Consider the following 8,837-nt stretch of genomic DNA (forward strand, 5'->3'; position numbering starts at 1 on the left):
TGATCTACCTGGTCTAGGGACTCTAGTCCTGTGCACACCTCTTCTCAATGTTATGCATCTGGTCTAGACGCTGTAGTCCTGTGCACACCTCTTCCCAATGTGATGCATCTAGTCTAGAAGCTGTAGTCCTGTGCACACCTCTTCTACATGTGATGCATCTGGTCTAGAAGCTGTAGTCCTGTGCACACCTCTTCTCTATGTGATGTATCTGGTCTAGGGACCCTAGTCCTGTGCACACCTCTTCTTCATGTGATGCATCTGGTCTAGAAGCTGTAGTCCTGTGCACACCTCTTCTCCATGTGATGCATCTGGTCTAGGGAATGTAGTCCTGTGCACACCTCCTCCTTATGTGATGCTTCTGGTCTAGGGGCTGTAGTCCTGTGCACACCTTTTCTCCATATCATGCATCTGGTCTAGGAGCTGTAGTCCTTTGCACACCTCTTCTCAATGTGATGCCTCTGGTCTAGGGACCCTAGTCCTGTGCACACCTCTTCTTCATGTGATGCATCTGGTCTAGAAGCTGTAGTCCTGTGCACACCTCTTCTCCATGTGATGTATCTGGTCTAGGGACCCTAGTCCTGTGCACACCTCTTCTCCATATCATGCATCTGGTCTAGGAGCTGTAGTCCTTTGCACACCTCTTCTCAATGTGATGCCTCTGGTCTAGGGGCTGTAGTCCTGTGCACATCTCTTCTCCATATCATGCATCTGGTCTAGGAGCTGTAGTCCTTTGCACACCTCTTCTCAATGTGATGCCTCTGGTCTAGGGGCTGTAGTCCTGTGCACACCTCTTCTCAATGTGATGCCTCTGGTCTAGGGACCCTAGTCCTGTGCACACCTCTTCTTCATGTGATGCATCTGGTCTAGAAGCTGTAGTCCTGTGCACACCTCTTCTCCATGTGATGTATCTGGTCTAGGGGCTGTAGTCCTGTGCACACCTCTTCTCCATATCATGCATCTGGTCTAGGAGCTGTAGTCCTTTGCACACCTCTTCTCAATGTGATGCCTCTGGTCTAGGGGCTGTAGTCCTGTGCACATCTCTTCTCCATATCATGCATCTGGTCTAGGAGCTGTAGTCCTTTGCACACCTCTTCTCAATGTGATGCCTCTGGTCTAGGGGCTGTAGTCCTGTGCACATCTCTTCTCCATATCATGCATCTGGTCTAGGAGCTGTAGTCCTTTGCACACCTCTTCTCAATGTGATGCCTCTGGTCTAGGGGCTGTAGTCCTGTGCACACCTCTTCTCCATATCATGCATCTGGTCTAGGAGCTGTAGTCCTTTGCACACCTCTTCTCAATGTGATGCCTCTGGTCTAGGGGCTGTAGTCCTGTGCACACCTCTTGTCCTCTTCTGTGCGTCTTTGCCTGTAGGATGGAAGCCAGCTGTCAGATCTCAGTGTATGTGTATCTGCAGGCACTTCCCTCTTGCTGAAGATCATTACATTTTATGGACAGATTTATTAGGCATGTAAAATGTTAAAGTTAGAGCAGGGGGTTATTGTCAGCTGTCAATGGAGGGACTTTGACAACAGGCATTTCTATTATTGCCGACAAGGTCAGGGAGAATTTAGGATATTTTGGGTTGTTACAGGGTATTTTAAAGTCTATTTTAGGGGAGGGTTCCAAATATATGTGTATCCTTAGGGAAGCCAGTATAGACATGGGCACTTTATCAAATGCAGCTCATCCATTCTTGGGAACCAAATTTTTACCCTGTGAAGTTTAGTTGGACTATATATCCCAAAAGTGAATAGCCCTGTAAAGAGAGTCTGTCTCCAGGAAATTCACTTTTACACTGTACACAATGTATTATAGGACTAGCTGAGCTGAATGCAATTATACCGTTCACTTTTGTATTGTATTGCATATGCAAATGAGCAGTTAAGTGCACTCAGGGTGGGCCCAAGCTACTCTGTGCACCCTTGCTCCTCTTGCTTCCTCCGCCAGCCACTCTCTCTCCTTTATGTTGCCAGGCAAGACGATTATGCAATAATCTGGGCTTGTCCGTCAAAAGGGAGAGGGAGGGGCTTGTGGAGGAGCAAGGGTGCACAGAGTGGCTTGGGCCTGCCCTCAGTGCACTTAACTGCTTATTTGCATATGTATTAAAAGTCCTTTATCTCCAGAATTAATCCAGAGTAAAAAAAAAAGCAGTCTGGTTTGAGAGCTGCACTTATACAAGCAGACAAACAATGCGAGTTTGTGAGCATTCACGTGTTTGAGTTCAAGTGTGTGTTTGTATTAAGTGTGTGACTTTAGATTACGTGATGGAGTATCTGTGAGAACTAAATTATTTGTGTGCATTGCTGAGTGGCTGTGCCTGACTTTATTGTACTCTATACCAAGTCAGAGCAGTGTAGTCTAGTTTATACACTGTGACTTGCTTTTGCTGCCAGGTTTATTTAATAGCAGCTGAGAGTTTACTGTGATTGCATTTTCTTTTTCTCCTACTTCTCCAGGGTGTTGCACAGGTGAGTAATTAGGGTGTGGCTATCTAATTAGGAGAAATTAAATAGCCAGTCTTAAGGGCAGCTCAGTCCTTTGAATCCAGAGGAAAAAAATCTGTCTGGGTTGAGAGCTGCACTTATACAAGCAGACAAACAACGTGAGTTTGTGAGCGTTCTCGTGTTTGAGTTGAAGTGTATGTTTGTATTAAGTGTGTGACTTTAGATTACGTGACTAGAGATTAAGGGACTTTAGGAGGGGACTACAGTAATTTAGATTCTTATCACTGCACTATATTGTATTTTTTCTCTTTTCTTGTGTAATCCCCATTTAGTATGTGTTCCATTATTGACAGCCCAGTCCAGTGCACATCTTGTCTAATGTATGCAGTCCTGGAACAGCCTTTTGAGGGTGCATATCTTTGTTAAAAATGTGAGCAAATTGCCCATTTGGAATTGCACATCGTGTATCTAACCGGGCGAGTTTCAACACTGAGAATCATTGAAAATTTGGAAAAGAGTTTGCTGCTCACTGAGCAAGCGCTCTATGAGGTATATGCGGGGGAGGGTGCTAGCGATGAGGCTCAGGAAAGTGAGGTAGCTAGCTGGATAACAGGTTAGAAAGTGGGGTAGAGGGAAGGGTGTCAGGGAGGCTAGCCCTGATCTGATACAAGGTTGGCAGATGAGGGGGATCTCAATTAAGGGAAGCACTGCTGCCTCTGCCAGTCAGGGGAATGTCAGCTCCAGTAAGCAGGAGAGCAGGGCAGACAGGTGCTGGTAGTGGGAGACTCAATTATTAGGATTACAGATAGGGCGATCTGTCACAAAGACCGAGATAGTCAAGATCCAGCAGTCATGGTCCATATCGGAACCAATGACAAAGTTAGAGGTAGGTGGAGCGTACTTAAAAATAATTTTAGAGATTTAGGTCACAAGCTCAGGGCGAGGACCTCAAATGTAGTGTTTTCCAAAATACTACCTGTACCACGAGCCACACAAGAAAGGCAGCAGGAGATTAGGGAGGGGAACAAGTGGCTCAGGAACTGGTGCAGGAAGGAGGGGTTTGGGTTCCTGGAGAACTGGGGGACTTCTCTGTCGGCTACAGGCTCTATCGTAGGGATGGGCTGCACCTCAATGGGGAAGGGGCAGATGTGTTGGAGAAGATGGCTAGAAGGTTGGAGAAGTGTTTAAACTAGGGACTGGGGGGGGGGGGGGAATTACGTTATAGGAGGGGAAGATAGTGCATGATAGAGACCGGGGGCAAGGTAGTGGGACTGGGAAGGCATGGAAGAAGGGACTAGAACAGTTCAGAAGGAAAGGTGTAGGGTAAAAAATATACATAAATCTCTTAATTGTATGTATACTAATGCCAGAAGCCTGACTAATAAAACTGGGGAACTGGAATTAGTGATGTGTGAGGGGAGCTTTGACAGTGGGAATAACTGAGACATGGCTGGATGATAGCTATGACAGTGGGAATAACTGAGACATGGCTGGATGATAGCTATGACAGTGGGAATAACTGAGACATGGCTGGATGATAGCTATGACAGTGGGAATAACTGAGACATGGCTGGATGATAGCTATGACAGTGGGAATAACGGAGATATGGCTGGATGATAGCTATGACAGTGGGAATAACTGAGACATGGCTGGATGATAGCTATGACAGTGGGAATAACTGAGACATGGCTGGATGATAGCTATGACAGTGGGAATAACTGAGACATGGCTGGATGATAGCTATGACAGTGGAAATAACTGAGATATGGCTGGATGATAGCTATGACAGTGGGAATAACTGAGATATGGCTGGATGATAGCTATGACTGGGTGGTTAAAGTACAGGATTACAATCTGTTTAGAAAGGGTAGCCAAAACCAGCCAAACTAGAGACCGAGAGATTAATTGCCAAAGAGAGCAAAACTAACCCTAAAATGTTCTTCAATTATATAAATGGTAAAAAGTATAGATCTGATGGTGTCGGCCCTTTACAAAGTGATGAGAGGGGAATTGCAGAGAGCGAAGAGGAGAAAGCAAAGCTATTAAATATTTTTTTTCTCCACTGTATTCACTGAGGTAAATGAACTGTCAGATGAAATGCCGAAAGTAAAAGTAAATTCCCTATTAAAAGTGCCCTGTCTGACCCAGGAAGAAGTACGGCGGCGTCTTAAAAAGATTCAAATAGACAAATCACCAGGTCCAGATGGCATACACCCCCGTATCCTAAGAGAATTAAGTAATGTCATAGCCAGACCCTTATTTCTGATATTTAAGGACTCTATACTGACAGGGAGCGTTCCACAGGATTGGCGCATAGCAAATGTGGTGTCAATATTCAAAAAGGGTCCAAAAACAGAGCCCGGAAACTATAGGCCAGTAAGTTTAACATCCGTCGTGGGTAAACTGTTTGTAGGTTTTCCAAGAGATGCTATGTTAGAGCATCTCAACGGAAATAAGCAAATAACGCCATATCAGCATGGCTTCATGAGGGATCGGTCATGTCAAACTAATTTAATCAGTTTCTATGAGGAGGTAAGTAACTGGCTCAGTGATAGAAAACAGAGGGTGGTTATTAATGGTACACACTCAGATTGCGTCACTGTCACTAGTGGGGTACCTCAGGGGTCAGTACTGGGCACGTATCCTCTTCAATATATTTATTAATGATTGTAGAAGGCTTGCACAGTCAAAATTTTTTTTTTGCATATGACACTAAACTGTGTAAAGTAATTGACACGGAAGAGGACAGTATACTGCTACAGAGGGATCTGGAAAGATTGGAGGCTTGGGCAGATAAGGGGCAGATTAGGTTTAACACTGACAAATCTAAGGTAATGCACATGGGAAGGAATAATGCAAGTCACCCGTACATACTAAATGGTAAAACACTCGGTAACACTGACATGGAAAAGGACCTAGGAATTTTAGTGAACAGCAAACTAAGCTGTAGAAACCAGTGTCAGGCAGCTGCTGCCAAGGCCAATAAGATAATGAGTTGCATCAAAAGGGGCATAGATACCCGTGATGAGAACATAGTCCTACCACTTTACAAATTACTATTCAGACCACACATGGAGGACTGTGTACACTTCTGGGCTCCTGTGAACAAGGCAGGCATAGCAGAGCTGGAGAGGGTTAAGAGGAGGGCAACTAAAGTAATAACTGGAATGGGTGAACTACAGGACCCTGAAAGATTATTAACATTAGGGTTATTGACTTTAGAAAAAAGACGACTGAGGGGAGATCTAATAACTAGGTATAAATATATCAGGGGTCAGTACAGAGATCACTCCCATCATCTATTTATCCCCAGGACTGTGACGAGGGGACATCCTCTGCGTCTGGAGGAAAGAAGGTTTGTACACAAACATATACATTTTTTTATTTTTTTTTGCCTTCCTCTGGATCAACCTGCAGGATAACAGGCCGAACTGGATGGACAGATGTCTTTTTTCAGCCTTATGAACTATGTTAGGGTCCATTCACACGTCCGTAGTGTATTGCGGATCCGCAATACACCCGGCCAGCACCCCCCATAGAACTGCCTATTCTTGTCCGCAATTGCAAGAATAGGACATGTTCTATTTTTTTGCGGAGCTGCGTCCCGGAAGTTCAGGGCCGCGCTCCGGAAATGCCGATGCGGAGAGCACATAGTGTGCTCTCCGCATCCCGTTCTGACCCATTGAGAATGAATGGGTCTGCACCCGTTCCCGATATTGCAGAACGGATGCGGACGTCTAAATGGAGCCTCACTATGTTAATGACAACGGATATGTTTCACATTACATTCAGCTGAGCTAGCCTGACATACTCCGCAGCGCTTTACAGACATTAGCACCGGGCTGCCTCCAATGGGGCTCACAATCTGAGTTCCCTATCAGTCTGTCTTTGGAGTGTGGGAGGAAACCAGAGTATCCGAGGAAACCCACGAAAATATGGGGAGAACATACAAACTCCATTGGTCGGATTCGAACCTAGGACCCCAGCGCTGCAAGGCACCAGTGCTAACCACAGAGCCACCGTGCTGGTCCTAGAGGGTCATTTGCATATATTAAAACATCATTTTTCTCAGCACAGATGCCTTCAGCTGCCAAGTGCATATGTACCAGGTCAGCCGGTGCCATAGGTACAAAACTGCTGACAGATGCTCTTTAAAGGCGTTGTCTCACCTGGAACATGGGTGGCATATTGTTAGGATCAGACAGGGGTGGGACCTGCTCCTATCTAGAACACAGTTCAGGAGGCCGCACAGCGCATGCAAGGCTGCCCTTTTTTAATTCTATGGGAGCTCTGAAAAAAGCCGAGCGGCGTGCTAAGCTACCGTCATGGGTGCACCTAGCCTTTCTGCTGCCTGAGGCGAAAACTGAAACGGTGCCCCCCCCAGTGCCAATTTCTTAACCTAACCCCTTTGCCACAATGAAAGCGCTCATTGCCCATGGCCCTTCCGCTGCCCCCCGCCACCCTCTTGCTCCTACCTGGTGCTGTCTGAGGCGATCGCCTCACCTGGCCTCATTGGTGGTGCCCCCCTGGCTACTGTTGGAAGTCACATTGAAATTAATTGAGAACGCACCGTGCCAGTGCGGCCACCAATCCATTCATCTCTCTACGGAGCTGCCAAAAATAGACGAGCCAGCTCTCCCATAGAAATGAGTGGAGGGCGGACCGCGCACGCTTTTTATCTTTACAATGAGAAAAACAGAGAGGAACATTATGGACTCATAGACCTTTCAATTTAAGACTTGGATGTAATAGTTGTGTGCATGAGGCTTGATACCATGGCCCAAGTTGGGGGATGTCAGAAACTTAAAGTGGTTGGCCTGCAATTTTTTTTTTATTATCTAGCAACAGGACACAATATCTCACAGGAGGGATGTAAAGGATGCTACGCGATGTGTTGGCATATGACCATATGTCGGGTGTGCTGTGACCCCAGAGCTCAGCGGGTCCACATTAGCAGACCATCATCTTCTGACAGCCCTTGTGATACTTGGTGGTGCTCTTTGAGCTAGGACCTTATACGATGTCCCATTAGATATCTCCCCCACTGAAAACCTCCAACAAAGAGTTCAGGATAGGGCGTTACTGGTGCCCCATGGTGAGCGCTTTGCTGGAATGGATTAATACTGGTTTCAGTCAACAAACCCCTGATGGTTGTCATGTTTTGACAAGCAGTAGGGACATATAAAGTAGCCATGGTGGTTCCCACTTCACCATGAACACTTTTCATCCGTGGCCCATTGCCTTCTTCACTTTCACCATCTGCAACACTTACTGTGAAATGGACCCTCCTTAGCTGGTGGACCCCCATAGCAGCTGCTATGCCCATAGGCGTAGCTAGGGGGACCTACCGAGGAATAAACCCCAGGTCAGGGAAGACACTAACAAGCCACATGGATATAGGACTAAGGGCTCATGCACACAAATGTATTTTCTTTCAGTGTCCGTTCCGTTTTTTTGCGGACTGTATGTAGAGCCATTCATTTCAATGGGTCCGCAAAAAAACGGAAGTTACTCCGTGTGCATTCCGATTCTGTATGTCCGTTCTGAATAAAATTAGAATATGTCTTATTATTGTCTGCATTAGGGGCCATCTGTTCCGGAATGCACACGGACGTCACCTGTATTTTTTGCAAATCAGTGTTTTGTGGACCGCAAAATACATCCGGTCATGTGCAGCAAACGGAACCTGTTTCCCAAGAGAAGGAAATCCTAGCTATGGCTCCGTCTATGCCAGTTAGGTCACACCCAGGATGATCCGTCATCTTCCCCTTGAGCTTTACTGAGAATTTCCCGGAAATTTATAATTTCCTCAAACCTAAGTATTTGGGATTTACTAAATTTCGGATCTTCCTCGTGGCGGTTTTGTAAATGCACCGCACCCTCCTGTATTCCAGCGCTCTGATATAACACTGAGGTTAACACCTCTAGGCCTGAGGGGACAAATTAAGATTTTTATTGACGATCCCCCGGTGGTTAACTCTTCCGGGTACATACATAGTTGGCTAAGATATGACAATTACATTAGATTGTATTACACAGAATGAAATAAAGGGAACACCCAGTTACAAGACAACACAGGAGCAGATAATGTCCTGTCATGCCTTTGGGCACCTAAACTTTGGATTCTTAAGCCCTTCCTGGTACTTTAAAGGGCATCTGTCAGCAGTTTTGTGCCTATGACACTGGCTGATCTGTTCCATGTGCGATTGGCAGCTGAACGCATCTGTGTTGGTTCCCATGTTCATATGTGTCCTGCATTACAGAGAAAAATGATGTTTTAATATATGCAAATGAGCCTCTAGGAGCAACGGGGGCGTTACCATTACACCTAGAGGCTCTGCTCTCTGTGCAACTGCTGTGCCAGGCAACTGATTGATAGGACCAGGCAGTAT

Source organism: Bufo gargarizans, chromosome 10 (genome assembly GCF_014858855.1).
Source record: "Bufo gargarizans isolate SCDJY-AF-19 chromosome 10, ASM1485885v1, whole genome shotgun sequence".
Classification (NCBI taxonomy): domain Eukaryota; kingdom Metazoa; phylum Chordata; class Amphibia; order Anura; family Bufonidae; genus Bufo; species Bufo gargarizans.